Source organism: Temnothorax americanus, unplaced genomic scaffold (genome assembly GCF_048541705.1).
Source record: "Temnothorax americanus isolate GAGA-0224 unplaced genomic scaffold, ASM4854170v1 Scaffold15, whole genome shotgun sequence".
Taxonomy (NCBI): domain Eukaryota; kingdom Metazoa; phylum Arthropoda; class Insecta; order Hymenoptera; family Formicidae; genus Temnothorax; species Temnothorax americanus.
The window spans coordinates 3,341,068-3,368,775 of NW_027509286.1; the positions used below are offsets into that span (position 1 = coordinate 3,341,068).

The 27,708-nt window shown below is 44.1% G+C and overlaps 1 protein-coding gene and 1 long non-coding RNA gene across 4 annotated transcripts in view; both read right to left on the reverse strand.

Annotated features, from left to right (window-relative positions):
* The window catches only part of LOC143895228 (CUGBP Elav-like family member 4), a 466,213-nt gene that overhangs the window by 269,283 nt on the left and 169,222 nt on the right, over window positions 1-27,708 (reverse strand). For 2 of the 3 annotated variants that reach the window (XM_077402212.1, XM_077402214.1), the window contains exon 1: window positions 2,599-3,232. The exons of the other annotated variant lie outside the window; for it this stretch is intronic. The gene's annotated coding sequence lies outside the window, so the exon portion shown is untranslated. Of the gene's footprint in view, window positions 1-2,598; window positions 3,233-27,708 lie in introns of those variants that run through there. 3 annotated transcript variants of the gene reach the window in all.
* Window positions 1-27,708, reverse strand: part of LOC143895239 (uncharacterized) — a 129,331-nt gene that overhangs the window by 24,322 nt on the left and 77,301 nt on the right. The window lies entirely within an intron of this gene.

Genomic DNA, 27,708 nt, shown 5'->3' on the forward strand with positions numbered 1-27,708 from the left:
CGCCCCCAAAGCTAATGTCACACGCTCCCTGAAAACTTATACGAGGCCTCCACTCGCCCATGTTAAGCCGTATTTAATGAATTTACCGTCATCGACAAATATTTTTGCTAGAAATTGGATCGCGTCGCGATGCGCGGTATTTTAGAAAATAATTCGTCGCGTCTCGGTAAATAATATTACGGCGGAAATCTTACGAGGCAAGGAAAAGTAATTTTCTCACTATTTACGAATACCGTTGTAAGCATCAAAGATCGTGCGATATTGCAAAAAGAATCGGACAGATCGTATAACATAAAAGTGACGTATATTCTCTACGTGGATTACGGTAACTCTGTGAGTAAAGTTTCACGGACCAACGGTGTCATCTTTCTGTTACTTTGTGCGCGATATCTGCGTGAGAAATTTTATTTGTTGAAAATTACACAGCGCGACGCTTACTTTGGTAATAAATACACCCTTCGTTCGAAATGGCGCGACGGGAAGGTCTTTGAAATTTAATTCCCCTGTACATAAAGCTCACTGCTGCTGTAAATATGCGTATATGTTATATCGAGCATAAAATGGACAAACACGATTATCATTTCATTTCAAAATAAGAAATTTACCATTTAAGCACATATTTTCGTGATATATTTGATTATAGACCAAGGCCAAACGTATGTCAGCTGTTTACGTGTATAATTGTCAAGTCAGCGATATCTGTTTTTGTCTGTCCTTCTTTATTTATTACGTAAAAGTCAAATCATAACGTGCGCGCAAAGAGGAGTTGTGCGGTGAAAGAGAAAGCAAAGCTGAAACCGACATGCTCTGTACGAATCTTGTTAAATGAGTCATCCGAGACTCATTTATATTATTATTATTATATTATTAATAAATACTTCGACACTACAATATATATCGAATTATAGGGAATTGAAATCTTGATGTATGTTGAAATTCTTCACATTATGTACGTGACGAAAATTGTGTTAATTTGTTCTCCAAACTTTGAATAGGCATAATTCATTAGCAGTAGATTTAGATGTAAGTAAGACTAATTGTTAGATGTTCTTAACACAGATTGTCTTTTTGTAGTTGCAGATGATCGCGCAAATATTGAGTACAATTTTGAAATTATATATATTGAGAAGGAATTATATTGCTACCTAATGGACGGACTTACTTGACTAAAATCAGTGTTATGGAGATGTGAATTAATTTTAGATAATCTTTTTATGATTAAATAGATAAATTTATAATTCATACAATATTTTTTCCAATTTATAATACCTTCCAAAACAGTATGCTTTCAAAATGTGTTAATTTGTCAAGAAAGAAATGGTTTTATACTAGAAACTATTGGCACTCGTATTCGAGAAACTTAATAGGTACGTGAATATGCACGAGAGGGATTCTGGTACCCATGAAATTCGTTATTAATATATTCAAAACAGATATTGAACAAACGAATTCTACGGAATTCTATGCAAATGTATTCCAGATGGCGACTTGTAAATTTTTCATTTGCAGAAGAACCGCGATAGATGACCTAGATATTCGCATTGCCTACTTTTTGCTCTATTCTGACCTCGTTTATCCATTCGATGCTTGTCTTCATTAAACATCGTCAATGAAAGTTACATTTTAACTGATTTTACATCTTACGTGAGTTTAAAATATATTATATATACATGGTATATTAACGTCTAACTAGTTACACACATTGTAAAATTGTGCTACTTTTGCGTAGACGTAATAACACCGAGCGTATGCCAATAGCCTGCTTATAGTTAGAGAAACAGCATTCGGCGAATTGCAAGTGAGTACAAGGTTCTACTCTTCCATCGATGTTCTAATAAATAAATAAAAAGTTTCAAATGGAAGTTTTTCGATAAACATCTTGTTCGCAAAAATAAACTTTGTAAAGCGAGAGCCGAGGGAGAAATTCGAGAAGGTAAACGTAACCGGTCCCGTTTCTCTAAACTCCTTTTATTACTAATGGTATCATATTTCCGAAGTAGTCGCGACTTTGCACGTCCACGTGTCCCTTTTATTTTTATTGGCTAGATAGAATCAGCCAATTAGGATAATGACCCAACCCGCAATCCTGTCCCGCCGTTCACCACGAAATTCTAAAGGCGCGTATCTCGTAAAATGTCGCCGCGGCTGCATCTTCGCGAATCCCACCTCCCCCGTAACGTGCCCTGTTCATCCGTTAACGTAACCGGCGACGCGATATCATCTGTTTAGACAGTCACGCGGTAATGTATCCTTAAGCTCGCGATTACCGGCTTCGGGAGTCTCGTTCACGGCGGCGGCAACAGGTTACCAGCACGCGCCACTCGCCGACTTGTCGAGTCGAGTCGACCACGGCCGCATCGCGCCCTGTGTGCGTGTGCTGCGCGCTCGATCGTCGCGTGTCCCTCTTTCACTCGTTCTTACCCCTTTTCCCCCCCCCCCCTCTCTCTCTCTCTCTCTCTCTCTCTCTCTCTCTCTCTCTCTCTCGTTCTCTCACTCTTTCTCACTGCCACACTGACCTCCCGCAACCCCATCCCTCACGCCGTCGCACTGTCGTATGTATTATCGCGCGCATAAGGTATCTTGATAATATCATCTGACCTATGATCCATAGACCGTTCTCCGAATAGAGCGTGGCGCCAAAACTCGGCTGCGTTGCTGCGAATCAGCGTCTGAATGAGTGGATGCTGCGCCGCCCGAAACGTCCCGCTCCTGCGTCGCACCCCCGCCGTCACAGGCACGTGTGTGCCAGTGACCACTTAGGCTGCTTTCCTAAGTGTTATCAATGAGCGTCCGCGCACTTGCGCGCGTGCCGTACGCATACGCGTAACCGCGTATGGTCCGCCCGCCGCTGCACGTATGGTCCGTCTGGTTTTTTTTTTTCGGGTCTCCGGATGTGTGGACAAACGCGCGCTGCGCAACCCCGGCGAGCGCGATTTACCTTTCGCCCGTACCTTGGACCTTTCAATCTAGTCCCCCTCCCTCCCTTTTGCACGTTGTCGATTTTTTCTGTCTCTGTCTCTGTCTCTGTGGTATCCCGCACGGTATTGTCAGACGGAACCCTTAGGGGTTGTGCACGCGAGATTGGGCCTCGCCGATGAATTACGGTACGAGGGACACGTGATAAGGCTTCTCTCACGCTCGCAAGCTTTAGAAACGCGATTCAGAGAAACACACGCTGCGCGCGGCGTGGCGTGGCGTGGCGGCGAGTCGGATGGCTGACTGGCGGACAGCCGACAACTCTCGGTCGGTCTCGGCTCTCGGTCGTGGCCGTGGGGATCGCTGCTGGCTGGTAACGCGCGCGGGAGGGTGCTCGACGCGGAGGAAGAGGGTAAGGGGTTCTAGAGGGGTGTTGGTGGCTCTGGAAACGCGGTGGTAGGGTAGGCGGCGATGGTGAACGGGGGGATTTCGTACGACTGTTGGAGGGAGAGAGGGGGCGAAAGACTACTAGGGGGACGGAGACGGCAGGACGAAAGGGAGAGACAACGCTGGCGTACGGGAGAAGGGAAGAGAACGCGGGGCTGGTTACCGCGTGGGGTTGCGGGAGAGACGTCGCCTCGTGGCGGAGATACGCGCGCGAGAGGGACAGCGCAGCCGAGGTGGTTGCGAAAGGGGGTTGCCCACCCGACGTGTAGCGAAGTAGCAACAGGCGGCAGCCGTCCTCTCTCTTCTTTGCGAGTGTGCCGGCGAGAGCTTGTGCACCACGTTCCTCGTCGGCGGCTGGCGCCGTTGCCGTCGACGCTCTGACGTCACGGCGTCGTGACGTAGGCGTGGTCACGGATGCGCACTAACACCTCGCCTGTCACCGTTGTCATAGTGACTGCTTCGCCGATGCCCGCGTTTCGCTGCCGCCCTTGCGTCACCCCGCGCCTCGTGTTCGCCCCACTCTCCTCGTGCGCCGAGCAACCATCCACCCCCGTTCTCGCACAACCCCTCTTGCTCTCTCGGTGCGCGTCCTCGTTCTCCCCGCGCGAGTGGCGCTCTTCGCCTACGTCCGATATACGCCGACGACGTATACAGGCTGTGAGGGCGAGAGAGAGTGAGCGAGCGAGTGAGCGAGGACGAGCGAAACAGAGAGAATCGTGAAGGGCGGAAAGGCGAGAGAGAGAGAGAGAGAAAGAGAGAGAGAGAGAGAAAAAGACAGCGCGGGGTGAAAGGCAGAGGGAAAGTGAGCGCGCGAGCGTGTACGCGCGTGTGGTATGTGTACGTGCGTTGTCACGGTAACCGTGCCTCAAAACAAGCCTGCGCGTTTTTCAATTCGAATGCACTCCCTGGGAAGAGATGAGGTTATAATGAAGTCCCTGCCTCCCCCTCCTGTTCACCCTCCGCTCGTCCGCTCGCCTACTCGCTCGCTTCGCTTGTCCGCTACTTGCCTCGTCGTTGCGTAACGCACGCCGTATCTCACCGTGCCCCCGTCAACTAGTAATCATCATTGAAAAAAAAGAGGGAGAACGAAAATGGATAAAGAGATATTATATACAACCCTTATCGATAACGGAAATTCTTCCGCGGCGATTACTATTTGGAATGGAGATTACTACTTTGATCTCTTCGATGGTGACGGATTCAGATCCATCATCCATTCTTTTTTACTCCGAAAAGAGATCGACAGCTGATTAAAACTGTACAATTCGGTTCGCGATCAATTTCGCATTCCTAGAGAAATCAAACCGAAACAAGCTGCACTATCAGTCGTGGTAGTTATCGCTGGATCGCGTATTGATTGCGGCAATTTTGTACGCTACGATGGTTATTATGCGTTGGGAAACGCAGCACATCACGGCTCACGCATTATGAACATCGACACGATCAAGTTCCGAGTAAAGCGTCTGTCCTATGGCTTGATCCGAACTCAACCATTAGGCATGCCGCGGCGTTATATATATGTATCTGGGACTAATGAGATTTCCATGTACGGTGGATGAATTGCTTTGGATGCATTCGCATACAGGATGGACCATTTCTGTATGTCGATAACATACGGCTCTTCTCCACCTACGAGGATTTAGAGACTGAGAGAGTAGAGACATACCTTATTAATGGACTTATCATCCTGGCAACTGCGCGATGCGTTGTAAAGTTACGCATGCTAATTATTGCAAGTAGGTAGGCTTTAAGCCGAAAAGAAATTGCGTTTTTAATATTTTATAAAAGCGGTTTACATATAGACGATTTGTTCTGCTTTAGCAAATGTTGTTGTTAAAATGAAGAAATACTTAGGCACTTTGTGGGCATAGTCACGATATTGATCTCCTGGTTAATTGCGATATTCTCTTCTTCAAAGAAAATTTCTACCGCAAATGGAAAAAACGAAGCAATTTACGACGATAAAGAAACAGAAAGGTTACAGAATCGATTTCTCCTTTTTCTTGGGGGAAGGGGAGGGGGGGGGGTGAAATTCTACCTCCGGCATAAATAGGTTCTTAATTATCTTTAATTCGCACCAAATCGAGCTTGCAGGCGTGACGAGCAGCGCGACGCACGGTGTCATTAACGAAATAATGGGAATTAATTTTGATTAGTGCTTCGTTTCGGTGAATCAATCGCGCTCTCGGGAAAGCGATTCAATTCCGCCATTATGGATTCCAATGAACAGGCCGCGCACATGCAATAATTTAATTCCGAAACCCAGCCTTTGTGACAGAATCCGCACGCGTATTCGAAATCAACGCTTCCCAGAGAGATACAGGCGCGTGCGGGATTTTCTGTAGCTTCGCAACAATCGTACTCGTATTAGATTAGGAATCATCCTCGGAATCAACTCTTAATATGTTAAATACAACGAAAGTAAGACAAGTGAACAATTAGAAAAACAATTAAAATAAAATTCCGCGAGTTTACCGTTCAGTGCGATTTCTAATAAAATTATTAGAGACATTACATCGTCTATTAAGCATATTACTACAAACATTCCGTGAATAGAATCACAATTGCGAAATCGAAATAAATTTGATAAAAAAATACTACGCAATAAAAAATATTTATATAAATATTATATAATAAATATTACTATGCGTTATATATATAGCATAGCTGATGCATGTTTGAATTAAACATTTAATTGCTTCTTTTGAAGTCGCTTTTGATCCTCTCGCATTTTACGCTGGCGAAATTATCTCTCGAAAGTATTAGAATACATCCCACTCGCGCCGCTCGGTCGAGTGAGTATTTCCTGCGTTAATAGGATCCCATGGCAACAGAGATGAGTATTCCTCGGTATGCTTCCTAGCCCTCCCTTCGCCACCCTTCGAGCCCCCTTGCTTCTCTTACCCTCGACCTAATTATGTTTATGCCACGTGACCTCCTTCTCTCTGAGGGACGATAGGCGGGACATACCTCGTCGGGCTCGCGCGTCCACAAATTACGTTACAAAGGAACCCTAACTAGTTGCATAATTGTAACATTAGTCGAGCAAGCTCGCAGTAAAAATGTCTATTAAATTAAGGACTCTAAGATGCGGCTTGTGCGCTAGCTCTCGTCGTAAAGCGAGTCTGGCTGCATATCTTTGTTTCACTTCGCTATGTTATCAACGGAATTCTAGAATATGATCCGATCGCATCCAGTAATCAGAGAAAGAGCATATATCGTCAAACTACACCCCACAACACACAACATCTTTAGAAAATACCTTCCGTTTAAAAATTGTATATAAAATATAAATTCTTATAAAATATAAAATAGAAGAGGTGCTAGTACTAAAGACGCTTTTTTTTACTTATACATTGGATCTTTTTTTATCGATTTTCACCAAAAAATTTAAATTTGTCTGAATGTTACTACTTTATACTAGCAAAAACTATATATAAGAATTGTTCTGCATAAAGAAAATATTATACATAAAAAAATATTTAATGATTTAAAATGATTAAATCCGAAATGTGTGTAACGTTGAGAAATTAGTTTACAAAGACTATGTCTATTCTAATCTGTCTGAGATGCAAAAATAAAAAAGGATAAAGGAGAAAGAGGGAAAAAGAGATAGCAATTACGATGCAACCATTGTCGGCGTACTTGGTCGTGTACATCTGCACGTAATACGAATACGGAACAGACCCGTCTCGCGGACTCTTCGCGGAATAGAGCTCTCGTACTTCTCAAAGCGGTTTCATAACGCAGAAAAAGCGGGAAAATATACGATTGCGCGTACATGAAATTGAGTTTAAAAATGTTTGATGTTGATTGTAGGTAATTCAATCAGAGTGTAGCGAGTAATGAGACGGAAGCGGGGCTAAAATCCAGCTCGCTCGGGCAAACGTTCGCTCTCGCTCACCCGCCGTCCTTCGCCTCTCTCTCTCTCTCTCCACCGCGCTCTCCAATCCAGCCTCTCGCTCTCGACCACCCTTCCGCGCTCTTACCGCGTTTCCATCTCCCCCTCGATTCCCGACTTTCCATTCTCAAGTTCGTTCCGTGAATATGAATTAAGTTGATACGATTTGGAGCACGCGGATGCAAGAGTAGGTAAGCAAGAACCATTATATCAAGGCAAATTGTCCAGCGGCGGTTTGTCTGAAATGGATCGGAGTGCAGCGTACCGGAAAGAAGGGGCGTGCGGCTTTATTCTGAGGCTACCGAGTGGCCTATCCCCATCGGTGATTGCGATCCATACAAAACAGTCGTGCGACACGAACGCTTTCTACTTACTTTCGCGGAGCGATCAGATCTCTGTTCTTTCTTTTTCCGACTGGGTGATATCCGGGACGATCGATACGAAGATTGATTTGTCTCGGCGGCGCAAGCGGCGATTTATGAGCGATTTTTATCGTATGTAGAGAGTTGAACGAGAGCGTTTTTCTAAGCTCTCCGCATATTCGGCATCAAGTTAAAAACATTTCATGCGCTAGGTGTGAAATAATTTTCGTGTTCTCGCGAGCGTGGTACTTCGGCGAGCTGGTTGCGAAGAGGACGGGGGAGTAAAAGAAGCTAGAAAAAAAATATCATCAACGAGCAGGGCCGACGTTTCTAGCAGTTTTTGTCGTGTCACCAAGCATTGTTTTTCGTAACTGAAACTCCGTCGTGGCGGTAACTACGCCATGGCAGTGTAGACAATCTCGTATCCCCGATAAGTATGACAGAGAAGGAGGGGGCGGGAGGAAGGGAAGGATAGAGGGAGAGAGAGAGAGAGAGAGAGAGAGAGAGAGAGAGAGAGAGAAAGAGAGACGCGCGGTGTCGCGGAGTGACGGTGGAAGCTGCTGGGAAATACCCGAGCAATCCTCGCGCAGCTTCGCGGTAACGTCGTAACATTGTTTCATATGGGCGCATTGTTTACGACTCCATACGCGAAGCAATAAAGGGGTAGTCCCCCCCTTCCGATACGCAGATATTATATCCGCCTCGCCATTTAGAATCTACTGGACTCGTTCGTGCGCGACACGGTTACAACTGTGCCGGCGCGACTACCACTATAATCACCTCTCGCTCCGATTTACTCTATCTATTTTCCTCTCTCTCTCTCTCTCTCTCTCTCTCTCTTTCTTTCTTTCTTTCTCTCTCTCTCTCCCGAGTGCAGGCCAAGCGTGGACATGATGTAGAAGCGAGATACCAGACGAAGCTGAATCGCTTCGGTTTTCACGGTGCGAAGTTTTACGAATCCGAAGACAACGGTGCGTTTCATGATCCGCCGAGCATTCGCACCCGTGTGGCGATACACGTGGAACGATCTATCTTCGTTTCGTCTGAATTTACGCGGACTGGATTTACTACGCCGTTCGCAAAAGTAACATTCACCGACAAACGCCGTCTATTAATGTTAATCGAGCGCGGGCCTCCGAAGACGTAAGACGGAGTGTGCCTATTCGAAATCCTATTAACGCCGACGATTGTCACAATGACATTTTTGATGAGGGTGACGTGCCGCGGCTCTTCGCGAACGCGAAATTCGACATGGCAAGAATGAATCCCAACGTATAGCGTGTCGAACGCCCCGATATCGAGTGTCAGCTTCGCCGACGCGGAAGGAACTGTAGCGTCATCGTCGAAAATTAATGAACCCTTCCGTCGTGCCGTGGGATGTCGAACGGGCGCGTTGCGAGAATGGCGGCATTCCGCTCCTGATGACTGACGGACGTGCAATCACGTGAATGACAGCTGACTCGCACGCCGCCCGCTCTCGGATATCCCGCATTTTTCTCACCAAGAATTTCAATTTTTTTCGGATCGCGTCGAGCCGATTTTGAGAATCGCGGCATCGGTTCTCGTTCCGCGGGAAAGAGATGCGGTATCTCCGAGATTTTCAACATCCTGCGCACGATCGGCTTACTGGTGCGCAGTTTCTCCCAACAGGTCGTTTACGATCCATTCGACTTTCCTTATGCGCGTTTGGCACCTTTTAACTCATCTCTTCTACAACTGTCGGTTGCCTATTCCAGCCGTTTCTTATTCCTTTCTCATCTCTCTCTTCTTCCTCTTTCCTTCCTTCTCCGTGACCGCTTTCATCTCCTCCCGTCGTCGCTGAGTTGTCACCGGCACCGGATATAGCACAATTGGGAATACGTATCTGCATCGGGAAGTCGTCCGCACGCCGGGTTATACGACCGTCTCGAATTTCAATTTTTAGGTGGACAGAATGTCTCCGTTATTGGCAGTCAAGACGCGTGATTGATCATCGACGTCCCGGGAGATCGTATACGGGAGGCTTTTGTGCAGCTGCTCGCGCTGTAAACTCGCGAGCGACTCGTAAACGTAATCGATCGTGCGGGTTGCGCCGATTGCGGTATAAAATATGAAGAATTTTACAAGTTTAAGGGACAGTTACGAGCGAATGGATAATTGGATAATACACATTCGCCCGGGAAGCGTTACTGCGCTCGTTGCCGTGCTCGTTTCATCGTATCGACGACGGCGCAGCGTGACACCATGATTAAAATTTATCTTTACCGGGAAAAATTTATCAGGAAGTTGAAACGATCCGAAGATATAACGACCCGTGCCTTTATCGCTACCCTGTGCTTGACCTTGGAACATAGAGATCCTTTCGTAATTTACCGGGATATTAGTCCTTGAATCGAAGCTCACAAGCTCAGTTTCTCGACGACTTTTCAATCGAGGATGACTGTCATAAAGCTGAATCTTATCGTGTGTTCCGCGACTCACGAAAACGATCACGGAGAATCGTTTGAAACAAGAGTATTTTTTCTTAAATCGTTATCGTGGCTTCGAATCGTTCTTTTACCTGGTCACGAAACCGGGCGGAAGTGGAAGAGCAGCCCGAGCAGCGGAGAGAAGAGGGAATGAGAGGCCCGGTCGTTATTCCGGTACGGTTGAACTTAATTCTGTAACTCGATCGGCCACACCGGATGAAATGTACCGCCGGTTCTTCCCGGTAAACCCCATTACCTTCTCGAACGACCGCGGATGCTCGTCAGGGCTGAGTTACGAGAGACAAGATCTAGGTAGAGAGGAGAGGAGAGGAAAAGAGAGAGAACGGGTATACAAGCGGGATGAGCGGAAAGAGAGGAAAGCGCAAAGAAACACAGGAACGCGCGATAAAGAGTGCCGAGTACCGAGCCCGAGGGTGAGGGGAAGTGGTTACCTTGAAACAGACCTGTTCTGGCGAAGGAATGGCACGGACCGCGGAAAATGAAATCCCCTTCGGTCTCTGTCTGACGTAAAGGGAGAGGCTTGCCTCGTCTATGGCACGACATCAGCATCGGATTAGCGTAAAATCGAAGGGCGCTGACTTGGTCGCTCGTAAATTGGCTACAAAGTTTGGAGAGAGTAGAAGAGAGAGAGAGCGGGACAGAGCCAGAGAGAAAAAGAGAGAGAAAGGGGGAGAAGGTACAGAGGCAGTAGCGCGCGGTAGCGGCGGTGCCGGGGCGGTGAGGCACAAAGGGAATCGATTCTGTGTGAATCGCGATCCGCGCGCCCACCAGCCGCTTTCTCCTTTCTTTTTCCTCCCTTCCTCTTTTCTACCCTTTGCTACCGCGCGCCATTTTGTCTTCCCGAATCTGTGACCATCAGCATGCAAAGTGGATAAAGTTTCTAGACTACACTTTCCGTAGCCCCTTTCTTTACTCGCTTCCGATTCCTATACCCAGGCGCCTCGCCCTTCACCATCCTCAGACCTCGCCGCCCCGTCCTGTATCGCGCCGACCGTATCCCAGATTGTTTCTCCGCACCTATGCGAATATCTGTACCGCGCGCAGTATCCTCCATCCGCGTTTCCGCCCACTCTTTCTCTTTACATTCTTCGTCCCTTTTTTTCCAGAGGAAAGGTCCTGTGGTGCTTTCTCTTCTATCCTATACTCCCACTCGTGGGGCGATCTTTTCGAATCTGGCGATTTTACGGCGCACCAATGCGCCGTACCAGCTATTCTGAATATATAGATCTTTCTTGCGATCATCTCGAGTCGAAGCTTATTCTTAGGGATGTAAAATTTCCTACATACAAAGTAAGATTCCGGGAAATATAAAAATGAGCATCCCGTATCCATTTTGGAAACATACTTTAGGAAGACAGTGGAAATACCCGATATCTGTGAGTTCATCTTATTTTCTATTAAATTGTACTTTTTGATTGCCATGTCGATTTGCGTCCTATAAATATATGCTAGTGCCTTTTTTATTTAATTGGGAATAAATAGCGTTAGTATTATTTTCTAGCTCTTTCTTATTGATAGTTTAATAGAATTATTATTAGATAATAGAGAAATTTATTAAACTGATTAAACTGACTTATAATATATTGTTGCTTACAATTAGTATAATATTGAAAAACAATCAAATCGTAAGAGATGGTATGTATTGCGGGACATATTTTTTTCTCGAACATTTTAAGATGTATGGCCACGTATTTCCAATCATGGTCTCTAACTGGGCAGTTAAACGGCGAATTTACTTCAAGCCACTGGCTCGATGATACTTGAAATTTACTATACGGCGCAAGTGCCAAAGGCGTGATGATGCTATGCTTTGAAAGACCTCTTACGTCATATTGGAAACGGTGCAAAGTTTTCAGGCTCACGCGTTACCCGAAATGCTTTTCCGGATCACTTAATCTTAACTACGGAAAGTGTACTTGGGAAGATGTCATACCATCCGGATCGCGACGACAGAATGCTCGGTAGTTTCACAGTTTTTCACGTCGTATATATCGGTTTTATACACTCTCCGTTGAAAACGCTAATCAATCAATAGAAATATTGTCGCGCATCGACTTGATTAGACATGCTAAAAGTTTCATCGACATAGATTAATGTGTTTATACGTTTACCTCGCATGTGTAATATACGTACGACATTAGATAACGGTAGCGTGTCGACTCCAATTTTCGTTGGTAATAATACTGGTAATAGTGTCGATATATTAAGTCCGTCTTCTCTTTTGTTTCGCAAGAGATCTGGTACGCGGATGCTTATGAGATGCATGGACACGCCGACATTACTTATGTAATATCACGGGGAGGAGAGCGTGTTCTCCTTGAAATAAAGCTTGCGACGCACCCGATCTGCCCTTGTTTTTCGGCGACCTCGGCTGGCGGCATTGATCCAGGCCCCGTTTATCACGTCGCATTATTTACCCGTGACAAGTAAGAATGTAACGTGCTTCTGACCGACACCGCGAATATTTTAAAGGTTCGACTTATATACATCATCTGAGCTTCCCGCACGGAAGCGCACGGATATCACTTCTCCGCAGCGCAGCGCAAACGTATACATGAGCGTAGTTCAGTTTCGATCGATCTTCTTAAAAGAAAGAGATAGGGGAGGGAAAACAAGAGAGACTGTAAAGGGACGAACGATTACGAACTAAACTTTCGGGATCTCAGGATAGTCTAAAACGATACGGAATTTATCCACCGAGCAATCTTTCATCACGTATCGGACCGAACGAGTGCGGGAGCGTCGGTGGGAACAAGAAAGAGTATAGGAAAAGATTGAAGTCGTTGAGAGAGTGAGAGAGAGAGAGAGAGAGAGAGAGGGGTGGGGAGGGCAAGGATGTGGACGAAGGTCGTATTCCACTATATCACGGTACCCAGATCCCAGTTGGTACCTCGAGACACGTTATTCAATTACGGGCTAAGAGGCCGATGGAAGGTAACTCCGTTCATCCCCTTCTGCTCCGCGACGTTCACGACGACGCTCGAAGCCCCTCTCCCATCGTGGAATCGTGGAAAGACAAAAAGTGCCGAGCGAACGTTTCATTTCTTTCTTTTCCTTCGAGATTCCAGGCGGATCACTCTGGTGTGTGCCATGTGGCGGAGAGTGGCCGAGAGGTTTCGGGATAAGGGTCGAAGACGAAAGCGCGCAGGTGGGCGCTGAAGTTAGGCCGCCCGGATAAGGGTTCGATATATTGAATTATAAGCTGCGTAGCGCTGATTGAGAGCGACTTTGGAGCGTAGATTACGCGCGAACTACAGCTAAGAGGATCACGCGCCTTGACGCACTATGCCGTGCTTGGTACTCCCGGAATTTCTGGTGGGAAGACCAAAGAATTTCGATCCCTGTCGACGCTCGGGAAAGCCTATGTGGTGGCGACTATGTGAGAAGACGAGAGCCGTGTAATGTGCCGGTTAACGGTTAGTAAGGTGGAAACCTCGAATTTCGGTATTACCGCGGATTACGAGTTAATATTGGATACATTGATGTACAAAATTCGGCAAATATTTGCGAGGATTTTCATTGGAATTATCAATTTTAATAAACGCGGGGGGGGAGGGGGGTAAAGAGAAAATTCAATATTCAACGCAACTCAGCGCAAATACGTGTAAATATTTCATGGGGACATTTACATTGCCTCGATCATATACGCGCAAATTTGGCACAATGCACTTCCGTATCGTCAGAGCAAACGCGCCCCGCGCATAACAGAAATATTTTGAACATAGCCTCAATTAAACTTATAGTATTCGCGCAAAGCCGAGAATTTTTAACTCCAACGTATATCCGTAATCGCCAAAATTTTATTCCTGTTCTCTCATTCGTCCGTTAAAATTGGCTTATAAGGCTATGAGGTTCAAAGTGAATATTTCCAATAAAAGTACGGCCGACTCTCTCCCATCGTTCGTTTATAAAATGTATCTTCGAAAGAAGCGAAGTGGAATGTAATTTAAATCTGCCAGGCGAGAGGAGCGCGTGCCGAGGCTCGCGCCGTGCCGTGCCGTGTCGGTTTGGGGATGCAATCATTTTTTAAAACTATTCTTTTCAGCGAGTACTAGATATAATTAACGTCGATTTGGTTATTCATCCCCGTTTTACAAATGCGCCGATGATTAAAGCAATATTGATAGGTACGGTCGAAATACCGATGTTAACGCAAAATATTGCCAATTATCTTTACGCTTCGCATGTAACGATTAAAAGTCAATAAAATCTTGTTTGTCGGAACGGCATTTTCCAACGAAAATTTAATTGTGCTTAATAGCCAATTCCGCAGCCGTACAGCCGATACTCTTTCATTTTTTTTTTTTTTTACGTACCGCGGTGTATTTTCTAGTCCGTGAAGTAACATAAAGGGATTAGCGCTCCGTTCGTTGATCGAGAGGTAAATAGGATCTTTGTCATCTTCCCCGAAGTACTCCGCAAGTCATTACCGAGGGACCGACTTTCCGGAATAGAAAGTGGCAAGTTTTAAAATCACCTTCCAATCGGATAAACGCGGAATTACTCTGATTTGAGCCGTGACTCTTGCGCCGACATAGCTCTCCGCGCTCTCCCAACCCCACGAGCCACGAGGTCTGAGTGGCTAAGATGGCAAAGTTCCCGATCCGGAAGCGATCCTAACGAGAAGCTCCTCCTCTGTTATTTCTCCTCGTACTTTGTTCCTCCTCCCCCTCCCGGAAAATGGCATTTAATCGGCAGCAAATCGCAGGATTCACGTTATGTAATTGGCCATCTCGTACAATGAAATATTGTTTTCATGTGCCCCGAGGGCAAGGTAAAAATTCGTTAACGTTCCGTCTGGAGATAGCGTTAATTATAAATGTGTAATATTTATTAAAATTTGCTGAAACGAATACGCGGGAATTAAAATATGACGAAGCGTAGATTCCCGGCGGCGTAATTGATGAAAAATATAATTTACACACACGTATATGTACCACCCACACAGAGTCAAAGCAGCTAGTTGAACAATCGGTAGGATATAGTGTTTCATGGCACGTGCTATCGCGCCTTGATAATGTTAGAAGAGCGCCTTTGCTAGTGTAAACTCCAGTGAGCGGCCAGAAACCGCAGAAACCGCCACACATAACTTAAGCAGTTGAGTATAGTACACGGAGGAGTGATAGCCGGGAATCTCAGTGTGGAGCAACTTGGTCGCGTCTCAGTAAGCACGTCCATAATCGTTTACGTTTATAGCCGCCGTATATCTGCCCGAGATAATTACCTTTCGAATATAGCTTTCCGAATTTTGTACTTATGCGAAGAGGAGTCTTTTACACGATCGATAAAATTCATCTTTTCAATACCACAGTCTCAAAGTGTATCTTCCGCGTTACTTGTTCCTTCGCGAGCTAATCTCTCTTTTTCTTTAGCCGATATATTCGTGGTGACGCGTAAGGTAAAATTTGTGAGTAAACGATAAATATAAGCGGTATACGGCGTGTCGTGCCAGAGATTGAGGAGAACGCGGGAAATTGAGCGCGATGTCGCGCGGACGTAGGCGCGAAATTATTACGTCATTGCATAAATGCATGGACTAAGAGGAAGGGAAGTGGGGCGTAGATCGAGTACTTTGTCGGGTCCCTTAAAATATGGAGGTACTGCTGCGTTTTCTTGGTCCTTCGCGGATAAGGAGAGAAGGAGTCCTTACATATTGCGTCGGCACTGCATAAATGCATGTTATTCATACAGCGCATTCGTTGAGCTTCACCCTCCGTTTTCAGTTCTCTCTGTCTCTCTCTCCTCTCTCTTTTTCTCTCGTGTTTGCCCTTCTCTCTCTCTCTCTCTCTCTCTCTCTCTCTCTCTCTCTCTCTCTCTCTCTCTCTCTCTCTCTCTCCTCTCTCTGTTTTCCTCTGCTTTAGTCGCACGCCTGCGAGTTACGTAAGCACCGATGTACAATTCATTAGTTATGTAACGTCCAGTACCTACGTATACATTCGTCGCAGTAAGAAAACTTGAATACCGCCCTTTCACTTGCAGGCAGGCGGACAAACCACGACCTGCACTTAAGCGATTGAACGCACCCATTGTGGCTTTTTCGAGCGAAACGGGGACCCGCTGTACCGCGAAACGTATCTCGCAAGTCCATTTTGCAGAAGAAGCACTGGCGCGTAATCGTCGTTAAATTTAAGTGAATTCAGTGGATATACTGATAAGAAAGAGATTATAAAATACGCATCGTTGAAAACCAACAACTATCTATCTGCCCTTTGTATTGGTTAAACTTTACATCTCTCATATATTAAAAATTATTTTTAAAATATCATTGTTTTATTACAAACGGTGACGTCAACAAATATTTCTCTCTCTCTTTTTAAATCTTTTAAATGATTTTTTTTATTTTTCGGATTGTGATCATTACGGCATTAAAAAGTAGATAAAATATACAGCATGGAAATACATTATATTTTGCTTTCAATCTCGCAACGCGGCGCTTTAAAGCTACATATTACAAGCGGTCTCCGTACTATTACACACTTTGATTAATCCCCCGTGACGTTTATACAAATCAAATAGAATTCCAAACATCAGTATTACGCTAAATACATTTCCTTCGTAATGGATGTTTCATTTACGGTGTACTTACGTGATGTATTATACAAATTAAATACAGTATTTTGTTACATTACCGGCACGATAAATTACGTTACTTACGCATGATTAATAGACGCATATTTCACAAAGTTTATCTCCCGCAATCTTCTCGCCAAATAAAAAAGGAGGAACCTTGAAGCAAAATACATCAGCATCGATAACGTCGTGTGATTAGCGTGAATATCAATGAGCAGCCGAGCGGAAATCAAGCCGAGGCGAACCTTCATCGTTCGCCGGATGCGGTTTGATGAATCTTGTTCATTCCTCAACATCAACGTCACGTTTTCAGTACCTTCCTGATATAGCTTTAGATCTCAATCATGCGGTAATCAAAATCCAAATATTTTCACGAGCGACAGGACGCGGTGAAATATTATTCGTATAAATCAGTCGGCGCCTCGCAGTTCAAAACAAACTTCTTTGGAGACTTAAGGAAAACGTTAAGAGAAAAATTTGTTTCGCTCATCGCATCATAACACGGCGCCATTAACAGAGAAGTATGAAATTTCATACAGTAGTAATTTTATGGAATGTTTTACATATGAATATGATTTCATGAAACATGATATTATCAACATGTCGAAAGTCAATCATATTTTATTCTGCATTATTTAATTCGCGACCTGCAGCAAATCACCTGTCAAAGGGTTTGTCAAATGGTCATTACAACGCGATAACAAATCATTGGAAATAAATGAACAATTAGTCATGCAAGCGTAATAAATGAATACTCTCAGCACTGTCGCTCAGTACCGTCGCCGTTGCGGTTGGTTGTATCGGCTGGCACCCCCGTTCCAAATTCTCCCTGAGGCTGTATCATTATCATTGCATCAAGGATACTCGCTCATGCGAATTCCGCAATTAATTATGATCTCGCGTGGGCGCGCTAAGTAATCACGAGGAACATGCTTCGAGGAATATCTTGAGCGCAGCGATAGAGCGAAACGTTGAAATTTTATCGGCATAACGCATTACGTGCCGACAGAGCCCCCACGTATCTCTCTCCGATCTCTCTTTTCTTCCTACCCCGTTCGCTCGCTTGCATGCGGATGGATGGCATTTCACGAGCGAGATCAAATTAGATATTGGTACGACTGTATAGGCGTGTCATTGCGAATTCGAGCTCGGCAAACGAGATATTGAGGATTGCCCGGAGAATCGGCGGATGGGAGTTTAGGATAGCCGCGTGATCCTTAGAGCAGGCACGAGGAGAGATGAAGGCAGAGGGCAGGTATGAAGAGGGAGACCAAAGTCGCACCCGACGAGAGGGTGCTCGGCTCTGGAAAATGACCTGTCACTCGCGACTCGTTCTTTCTCTTCTTTTCTGCTCTAGTCTTGTCTTTTTTTCTTATTTTTTTTCTTATCTCTTACTGTCACTACACTCCGCTAAACTAGCACCTCTATAGTTTTTATTTAAATCCTCAATAAGTCGATAATCATTTTAATCGCTTATTCTTACTTTAACAAGAAAAAAACGTTTAAAAAATAATTATACACAACAATATATTCGTTTTTTCTTTATGGACAGATTTATTCTTTAATTTAGTGTATTTTTATTATTATATTTTACATATAACTTTTTACATATAAATTTATATTTCTTATATTAGTCAGTGTTTTATTTTTTAACTCTGTAGCCATATACATACGTGTCGTGATAAGAACGTATGTATTCGACACAGGTGTCTGCGAAATGCATGAAGATCAGTTTTTATTGTATGTCTCTACGTCTATTTTTTTGCGGAACGAATTGGCACACCATACATGAAAGAACGCCGCGTGCATTTTTTGCTTGTAAATTCACACCTCAGGTGACAGGTAACTTAAAAAAAGGTGTAAAAACACGTGTAGTACAAGTGCTTTGAAATACGACATGCCGTCTACGAACGCACGTGCGCGCTGATTCTGCTTCTAAATCGAGATCACGATGTAAAGCACAAAAAATTGCAGTGATTCTAAAAATCTAACTCTTCTATAAGTACATCTTCTACAAGTTTGTTTATCTCGTTCAACTAAATTGAGAGATATCGCCGATTAATTATGAAAATAAAATTAATTTCAGTTCTAAATTTTAGTCCTCAGTCATTTTCATCGAAATCACGAGTCAATATAATCGTCAATATCTTTGCATAGAAAAATCGCAGCGAGGTGATCTTTATAGTTGCGTTCGAAAGTTAAGATTCAAGCGCTTTTAACGAGTATAGAACCCCTTATCTCAGATAATTAATTTGCAAGATATCGTGATTCATTATATACAAAAGTAAAATTAATTTCGTTCCAAAAATCGATTTCTGTCATCTAAAATAATACAGTAGTATGAAAATATTATGTATTTCAATTTAAATTATCCTAATGTGGCAATTGCACGGAATTTTACTTGGCATTCTTTATAATAAATAAATAATATAATAATAAATAAATCATTATATAGGTAAGCGCGTTAAGTTAAGCGCGCAATCTTGCAAAAAAAATACACGAGATATGAATAAATGGATAATATACATGGCTTTACATTACCTAAATTATTTGATTGAATTATTTGTATGTTATTCCGCGATCTCAAGCCAGAGATAATAATGGACATAACTTTATTTATAAAGAAACCTCACAAAGTCTGATGCGTGGTTCGTGTAGTTTTTTGTTAACGTAAATTTCGTGCGTGAACGTGAATATACAGCGGCGTGGTTTAAGGGGAAGCCACCATATACATGTCGCAACGGATACTGACGCGTTGTTTACGTTATACGAGCCCGCACAGATATTGCGTCAAGTTGAACGCGCCACTAAAGTTTTCTCGCAGTATCCACCTTCGTCGCAGAGGTAGAGCGGAGGGGTGGAGTGGAGTTGGGAGGGGGGGATGTGAGAACGCGAAAGGGTCGATTCGCAATACAGTATAGTGCTCGGCCAAGAAAGAAGAAGGTAGAAGGAAGGTAGAGGTGTACATAGATGACGGTGCGGAAGCGAGTACGAGGCCAAAGGAATATGAGCCCTACGCGTACGTCGCGCTCGTTACAAACTTTGAGCGGCAACGTGCATGCGTGTTATTACATACCGAGACTTAACCGTAAGCTCTCAAGTCAAACATCGTCTGGTGAGGCGCGTTGCGCGATAACACTAGCAAGTTTTAAATTACTTTCCAGACGCGTGACGTACGTGACTGCACTGCACGGCTATTTGTAATACGCCTGCAGGATCGCGGAAGCCGCTAAAATCTTGCTTGCGTGCGTAAATTTTATATCGTTGAGAAAATAGGCGAATTTAAAAATTTTCGGAAACAAATGAATGAAACCGATCATGCGTGTTTGCAACGTATATGGGTGCGACTTGCTCGTTTTATTTATATTATAAGTTTTCTTTATTTGCATCTTCGGTTGCCGATTCGGGCCTGCACGCATTATCGCATTAGCGAATCGGGCAAACAGAAAACAATCATTTGACACCTGACGAAGCGTGTCATTCGTGCTGTTATTCGATTTCGCGGTGACGCGTGATTCTCCATAAATGTCATCCGCCATCAAATTACGGCTTCGCACGGGGGGGGGGACTCCTAATGAAATTCAAAAACTTTAATGTATTTCACTTAGAGCCATCAATATTAGCCTACACCGGGAAAGAGGGATGAATATACGGTGCGACGAAGTACTTCGTAAGTACGACGTCGCATCTCGACCCCCTTGAGTTCGATATTGGAATATGATGTAGCTGTCAACTTCACCTCGAATAATAATCTTTTTTCCGACGAGATATTTAAATTGCCCACCATCACAGGGCCATTGCTTCTTGCCCGTCGCTGATGCCGCCGATGGACGCGCCGTGATACCATGGGATTGGGGACAAATCGAGATGAAGATGGAAAGGACGGAAGCGCATAGTCTAAGGGGAGGACTTTGAGTGAATATTGAATGAATGAATGGAACAGAACGTCCTCTAAGATGTTTAAAGAAAACCGCGTTTTTTGTACGCAATTCATTACTGAATTCCAAATATTCTTCCACGCCATTACAAGAGTATGTAATTTGTAATATTACTGGGTGAACCAAGACGTGAATATCTCTGATTATTTGCTAGTAAAACACTCCTATTTAGGGAGAGAAAATTACTGTTTTTGTATGTTATCGTGGGTATATAATGGATGAAAAAAAAGAGAACACAAAGGAAATCGTGTAATTGAATAATATATATCTATAATTTTCTCTACCGGAGGAAGAGAAGTCGCCGTATATGTAATTTTATGCCATTAAAGAATCGAGAAAATGCTGTCATGATAATAACATAAATGATATCATTATCGTGGACAATGAACCTATGTAAGACTGAGGGACTGGTTGTATACTCGCGATATAATATTTAGTTCAAGATAAAGTTCTGTATTTTAGTAGTTAATTATTCAAAACTGTCATATACCTAAACGTTTTTATAGAGCGAAAATCGACTCGAAATTATGTAAAAAATTCGTCGTTAAATTTTCAAAATAATGGATACATTAAAGAATTTTTAATAATTTTTAAATAAATAAACATTAAGATTCCATTTTACTTATTTGCATTATAAAGTTGTTCATTAAATATTCATCCGCTTAGGCAAACAATTGAACATTTTTGATAATTATCAAACTGCGCGACGGGAAGTAATCGTTCGTAGCTGTCGTAAGATGTGCAATGACAATTTAGATTGTCTACGAAAAGACCCTGCCAGCACTTGAGGGTCCGCGTGGCTTTTCATTTCCCTCCGATGTAATGCCTGGTGATAAAGAGACGTTAATAGGAGTAAGTCTACGTTCAGTTCTCGCCCTTTGTCTAATAAAACGGCAATCACGCACCGTAATGTTCCTTTCACTTGCATTCGCAAATACTCGCGCCCGGAGAATTTTCCCCCGCTCTTGACACCATGGCTTTGCCGGAGCTTAACAAAAGCTGTTCATTCCTCATTCCAGATTCTTTTCCCACGTAAACATGGCTCGCGAAGAAAGTTGTAGACTCGCAAACTTCGAAAACTGTAATGCTCGTGTAATAATTTTTAATTTCATTGGAATAAATTTTCGTAATTGTAGATTTATAATTTATTGACTGACATAAGAAAAAAAGAAATATGGAGAATTCAAAAAATTCTTATTTGTAATAAATTTTCTTCCTAAAAATATTTTTCTTCGTAACATATTTATCTTCATCAACAAATGTTCGAGCAGATACGCGTAGCCGTATATGAGATCAATCGATGCAAAGTCGTTGTGCAAAAGGATTTCAAGGCGCTCCACGAGGTGCGAAATGCCAGCCGGTGTCGCCCTTAGAGATCTCTCGCGGCCGACTGGTATGTCAGGGCAGATCGATACATTCTTGCGCGTGTTTCACCAAAATCGCACAACTCGCGTTTGCCGCTCGCTAGATTCACATCGTTTGCCTCGCATCGACAGCTTCGCAAATACGCTCGTATGTACTTTCGCAATAAATTCTTAACCGTAATATAAACAGACTTTCGATTTCACGCCAAGTGTCAGTCGGAAAGCAGATATGGTTTTCAAATGGATTTATCAGAAATGCATACCCGTGCGCAAAAAGCCGCATACGCTCGCTTTACCTCGAGCTTACAGCTGAACGATTTATGTAAAGATTGAAAAAAATTTTAATTGCCAACAACGTCGCAAGATTTACATCTAACATCCACTTACAATAAATTGTCTATTTATCAATATTCAATTAGCGAGACGATTTGTAATTATCTATATATGAATAATTGTTGTTACTGTTGCACGGATTTTTTCGAGAATTTTATTGAAACTTTAGAAAACCGTTCACTAATTGTATTAGGTATTAAGTATTTCGTGCACGTTAACCCGTCGAGTTTGCAATGCTTTAATTATGCTCCGTATCCTGTAATCCATGCTTAATATCGGACGTCGAGGCGCAGAAGTTTAATAATCATGAAATCTCGTTCAACACCGTGGCTGTGTTTTCCTGCTTACCCAAGTATTAAGGCGTAACGTCTTCTGGAAGTAATATTACAGGCTGAAAACTTCACGACAGCCTGAAAATTACTTCACGGAGATGTGACCCGCAGGTTACAGCAAATAAAATTGCGTTCTAAGCAAGACGTGATCTATTCGTAAGAAAGAGAAAGAGAAAGAGAGGGGGGAAAGAAGGAGAAAGAGACAGAAAGTGCGCGCGCGTATGTATGTGAGACGAATAAACCAATACACAACTATATATTCAGGTAGCATTATCGCGCCTTCGTAGTTCATATTGGCATGCTTCTTGCCCGAAGGTATAGCTGTAAGAACTTTGTGTCTAATGTGTATCGCCGCTGGTGAAGCTCGCCGCAAGCTCCTACAACCGGAATTCCCCCCTCGCTCGTCTTCATGCCCCGTTTCCGTTCCTCTCTCTGTCCTCCCTTCCTCTTCCGATCACCCGCTCCATTCTGCGCTTTATGGCTGTTCACCCAGAATCTATAGGTCGGCAGGAATATATCCCGGCTAATCCTAATTGTTGGGAAACTTTTCAAATAGCTCTCGATGTGTGCTTTGAGTTTAAGTACCGCAGGGCTTTCGAACTGGGGCGAGTTATCCAACCCCGGGCAAGTACATCGAGAACAAGTCTCACGTTATTAAATCGTGTAAGTTTCGCCAGTGCTTTTGCCGACTTCTTATCACGATTCACGCGGCGAATCCCGCGATTTTCCGGCATTTTTTTGTTGTCCCGCCGCAATAATACCGTCGCAATCAATACGGTAATTTTCCTGCCGTTAATTGACTTAAATCCAAGTGCTTTTGGGACTGAGCTACGATCAAATGAAAGAGGGAAATAAAGGTTGGATTTAACCGCAGGCAGCGGGTCGTATAATGAAAGCTTATAATTTATTGACCGTAAAGTCTTAACTCATTTACCTCATCTACCTAACATTTTATTAACAGCTGCACTTTACGCGCGCCGCTTTAATCACTGTTCTCCAGACTACGATATTCCCGAAACGATAACTATATGGCTAGTACGTAAAATGAAATCTTTCTCCCAATTCTCCCTGAACTTCAGAGATTTCTTACATATTGATCTATACCACCATGAAAAAGTAACGTTGGTAATCGTTTCCCTTTGATATTTGTTGCATTTCTTTATATTCGCAATCATAATACATATATTTGCCCCTTAATATCGCTCACGCACTCGTTATTTCTTTCACTCGGAAACGTTCCCATCCCTCGCTCAGCAAGTACCTTTGTAAGGGCTCCGATACCCTTCATTTTTCACTACACGTTACCGCTGATAACCCTCCGGGGTGCAACGAACAAGGTAAACAGAAGAACACGCGAGGGCTGGAGAGGACAATGACGAAGTGCTGAATAAGTGGCGCGGTTTAAACTCTTCGGTTTCACTCGCGCACCTTTGATCTCGCTTGTGCGCTTTTGAACGCCGTCACGCCCCTTCGCAGACGCTTCATTTAGGCTCGCTTTCTGCAATCCGCCCACAATTCGAGCCTATAACTCACACAATTTAACTCACAATTAGCATAAACTATCGTGTATTTTCATAAAAATTAATTTATTTTCCATCGAAGAAGTGAAACCATCATTCGATCATTTTAGGAGAAAGCAATCGAGTATAGTGTGATAGATTTATTTATTTATTTACTTATTTATGCGATTTAGTTAGCGAGTAAATAAACACGGCTCTTTCTACCGCGCTTGTCATCTAATCATCCACCATTCTTAAATCAAATGTCGGAAAATTAACTTCTAATGACCTAGGCAAGAGATCCATGGCGCGTCTCACCGAGCACGTACGTACGTAAATGACGGTGACCGTTCCATTCGTCGAAACGACACTAACTCCGACTGCGCGGACTCTCAAAAATGCGGGGGTAACATGTGACCGTGGAATACTAAGTGAAATACCACGGGAGCTTAAGTCCAAAGGGTCACGGACCGTGTCACGAATCGCTACGTACAATAATGCCTTCGCGCGGAATGCCGACGGTACGTGTAAACTCGAGTAACTCGACCGAATGATGTAAGTCCGGCTGTGTAAACCTTGAGTGGACGGAAGCAGAAATAATGGGGAAAAAAACGAGAAATTATAAAAATAAAGGTGACGTGCAAGTGGCGCGCGAGCGAAGGACGAAGAGGAAGTCGGAGATGGGTACGCGGAGAGACAGGGAGAATGAGGCAGAGAGAAGAAATCGGCGTAAGCGCAGTGAAATCTATCGAATCAGTTTAACGAGTGTACGAGGGTTATAAATCAGTTGGCGTTGTTGTTTTTTTTTCGTCGAACTGGTGGGCGGGCGGGCGGGGTGACACGAGGACGAGGGAGGATGCGGGAGAGAGGTACCAGAAGAGCAAGAGGCGATCCGGCGAGTCGCGAGATCGGGGGGAGGGGGAGGAGGAGGAGGAGGAGGGGAGAGAGAGAGAGAGAGAGAGTAGAAAGTGAAAAGGGAGTCGCGGGGGATGTGACGCAATAAAAGCCGTTGCTGGCGGCGGGCGGGAGCGGGAGGGCAGATGCATTTTACGACCCGAAGTGCACCGACCGTGCAACCCACCATCGGGGGTCTCTCCCTGGTCACCCTGTCTATCCCCTTTCCCTACCCTTCCGCAGACTCACGCCTGACTACGTGCAGTTGGACGCGCGCCGGCCGCCCAGCGCGTCCGGCGAATTGATTTCAGTTATTTCCCGATCATGTAACTTGTCGAGGCTTTTACATGGACAATTGATTATTATTGCTATTCCGATATCCGGCGCGATTCGGCGAACGGCACACGCCGTGCCGGTTGCCGGTTCCAGCGTGGGGAACCATGGGCTAGCTAACCCCTGGCGAGGAGAAGGAGGGGGGGGCTATTCTGATGCTGCTCCTCGCCGCGGACGGGATTTCCGGCGCGTCGCGCTTCTTCCAATTCCGGGCCACTCGCCTCGCCTCAGATTCGCCCGAGCGCGCGCAACTGGACAGCTGTTGCTGCGTCACCCCTCGTGGATCTCGCGTCGTATGACATCGCCGGAAATAAATTCGTACAAATTGGCTTGGATAGATAAAGAAGTTTCAACGTGGCCGTTTTTCCTTTGTCCGGCCTTTTCGTAAAATCGGTTTTCATCCCTGTTTCCGACGCACCTCTCCGGATTACCGGCAAAATCCCCTTTTCGCATTGGATTTCTCGGCCATTTGAAGTTTGAAATGCCGCATGTGAAATGCTCGGCGACCGGCGCCGACAAGCGCGCTTTGATGTTGTATATGTAATGTTGCGAGCGGAACAGAAGATCGAAATCGTCAATGGACAGACATATCCGGAGTCATAATCTCGATTGCCGCACGCCTTTTTGAGCAGCTTGTTCGTTGTGAGTAGGGAATAACAAGTTATTAAGAGATCTGTGAGCACGTGATCAGTGCCATGCTTAGGCATAATTTCATTGGTCTCGCTTTCTATCGTTAAAAAAGAAAACAGTATGAGAAAAGCACATGAAGGAAACAGAGGGTGGGCCTGAGAAGAAATGAGAGAAAATGTTTTTCGCAGCATAAATTTCTGGACGAATAATTTTGTCTCTTTTTCGGAGAAACCACGTGCTCTTGCTTTTCCGCGTGTACCCACATGGTTCCGCACACCCTTCGCACAGCGTCGCGCATCTGCTCCACGAAGGGCGTGCAGAAGTCACGTGATGCACGTGTACGTACGAACAGGCGGTGCAAGTTATCGGTGCATAATAGATATTGCGCTGGCCGCGGTTTTCATCGTCTGCGCGTTCTTTCATCACCCCACTTCTTCAACCTGTTCAGTCCCAAATCGCTATTCGCGAGAAACGTCGATTGGAGGTTTGTCAAGTAAGTATCTTGTGAATACTAGAATATGAATGAATACCGCGCGCGATAGATTCACGATAGAGGATTATCGAAACCGAATATTAGAAAGTAAAATTAGTAAGTTAATTTATTCTATTTTCTAAGTCTCTTATCTTATGAGATATCCAATAAAAAGTTTTAAGATAAAGGTTTATTCTTGTCGCTAGTTATTTTATTTATTATTATGCTATTTATCTCTGTGTATGTAGCAAATTTCAATGTATACTTATGCACATATATTTTTAATAAAAGTTTTTATCTATTGGATTAATATAAAACGTGATATAATGAATAATTTTCTATATGGTTGCAGAGTCTCCAATGAATAATTAGAATAATTTAAACCAGATATATTTATAAAAATAATCTTTTAATAAATTTACTTAAAATATACAGATATATATTTTTGCACTTTTTATTAAATAGATAATGTCAGGTACGTCATACATTTAAATCAACATACACGTGTGATCTGATCGTCTTCTTGACACATCGCAAAATTGCAGGAATCCGTGAACACGTAGTATTTTTGTTGGAAGTACAGATAACTAAGCGAAGGCAAAAAGTAACGGGGCGGTTTGTAGCGCGATCGCTCCGGATGTTAAGTTATCCCGACAATTCACAATCGAAAGAAAGATTTATGATATATCGCACTTTCCGTTGAATATAAAACTCCGCGATACCTTTTGGCGGCGGAACGTGAGGTGAGGGTGCTCGAGAAGGGTACGGTAACTCGTTCCCTAGAAAAAGGTAAGGAATCCGCCCAGCGGAGGGGTGCGGGGTCGTGTATTTTCTTATCCTGACACGTTCCGCCGTGTGTTGGTCAGAAGACGGCTTGCATTACTCGGGATGATTTATACCATTCGGATGCGCTCATCGTCGGATATCGCATCGCGCGCGATTCCATCAAATGTTGGAAACTAAATGTTCATATATTCTTCCACGACGTTCACATCTTTCTCTCTCTCCCCTTTTCTCTTTCTTTTGCGTTTTATTTTTTTTTCTCAAGAAATGCTACCACCTCGTCGCTATTTTCGCCAGCAGAATCGCGTTTTCATCGGCTAAAACCCGCGCACAATACGGTCGCGGTGTTCCAACGTAGGAAGGTTCTGACGTTTTGATTATTCGATTTACAACCCTTGCTGGAAATTCAGCGCGCGGCCATGACATGAAAGTAACGGTGGGAATACGGGAGTGCATGCGAAGGGGG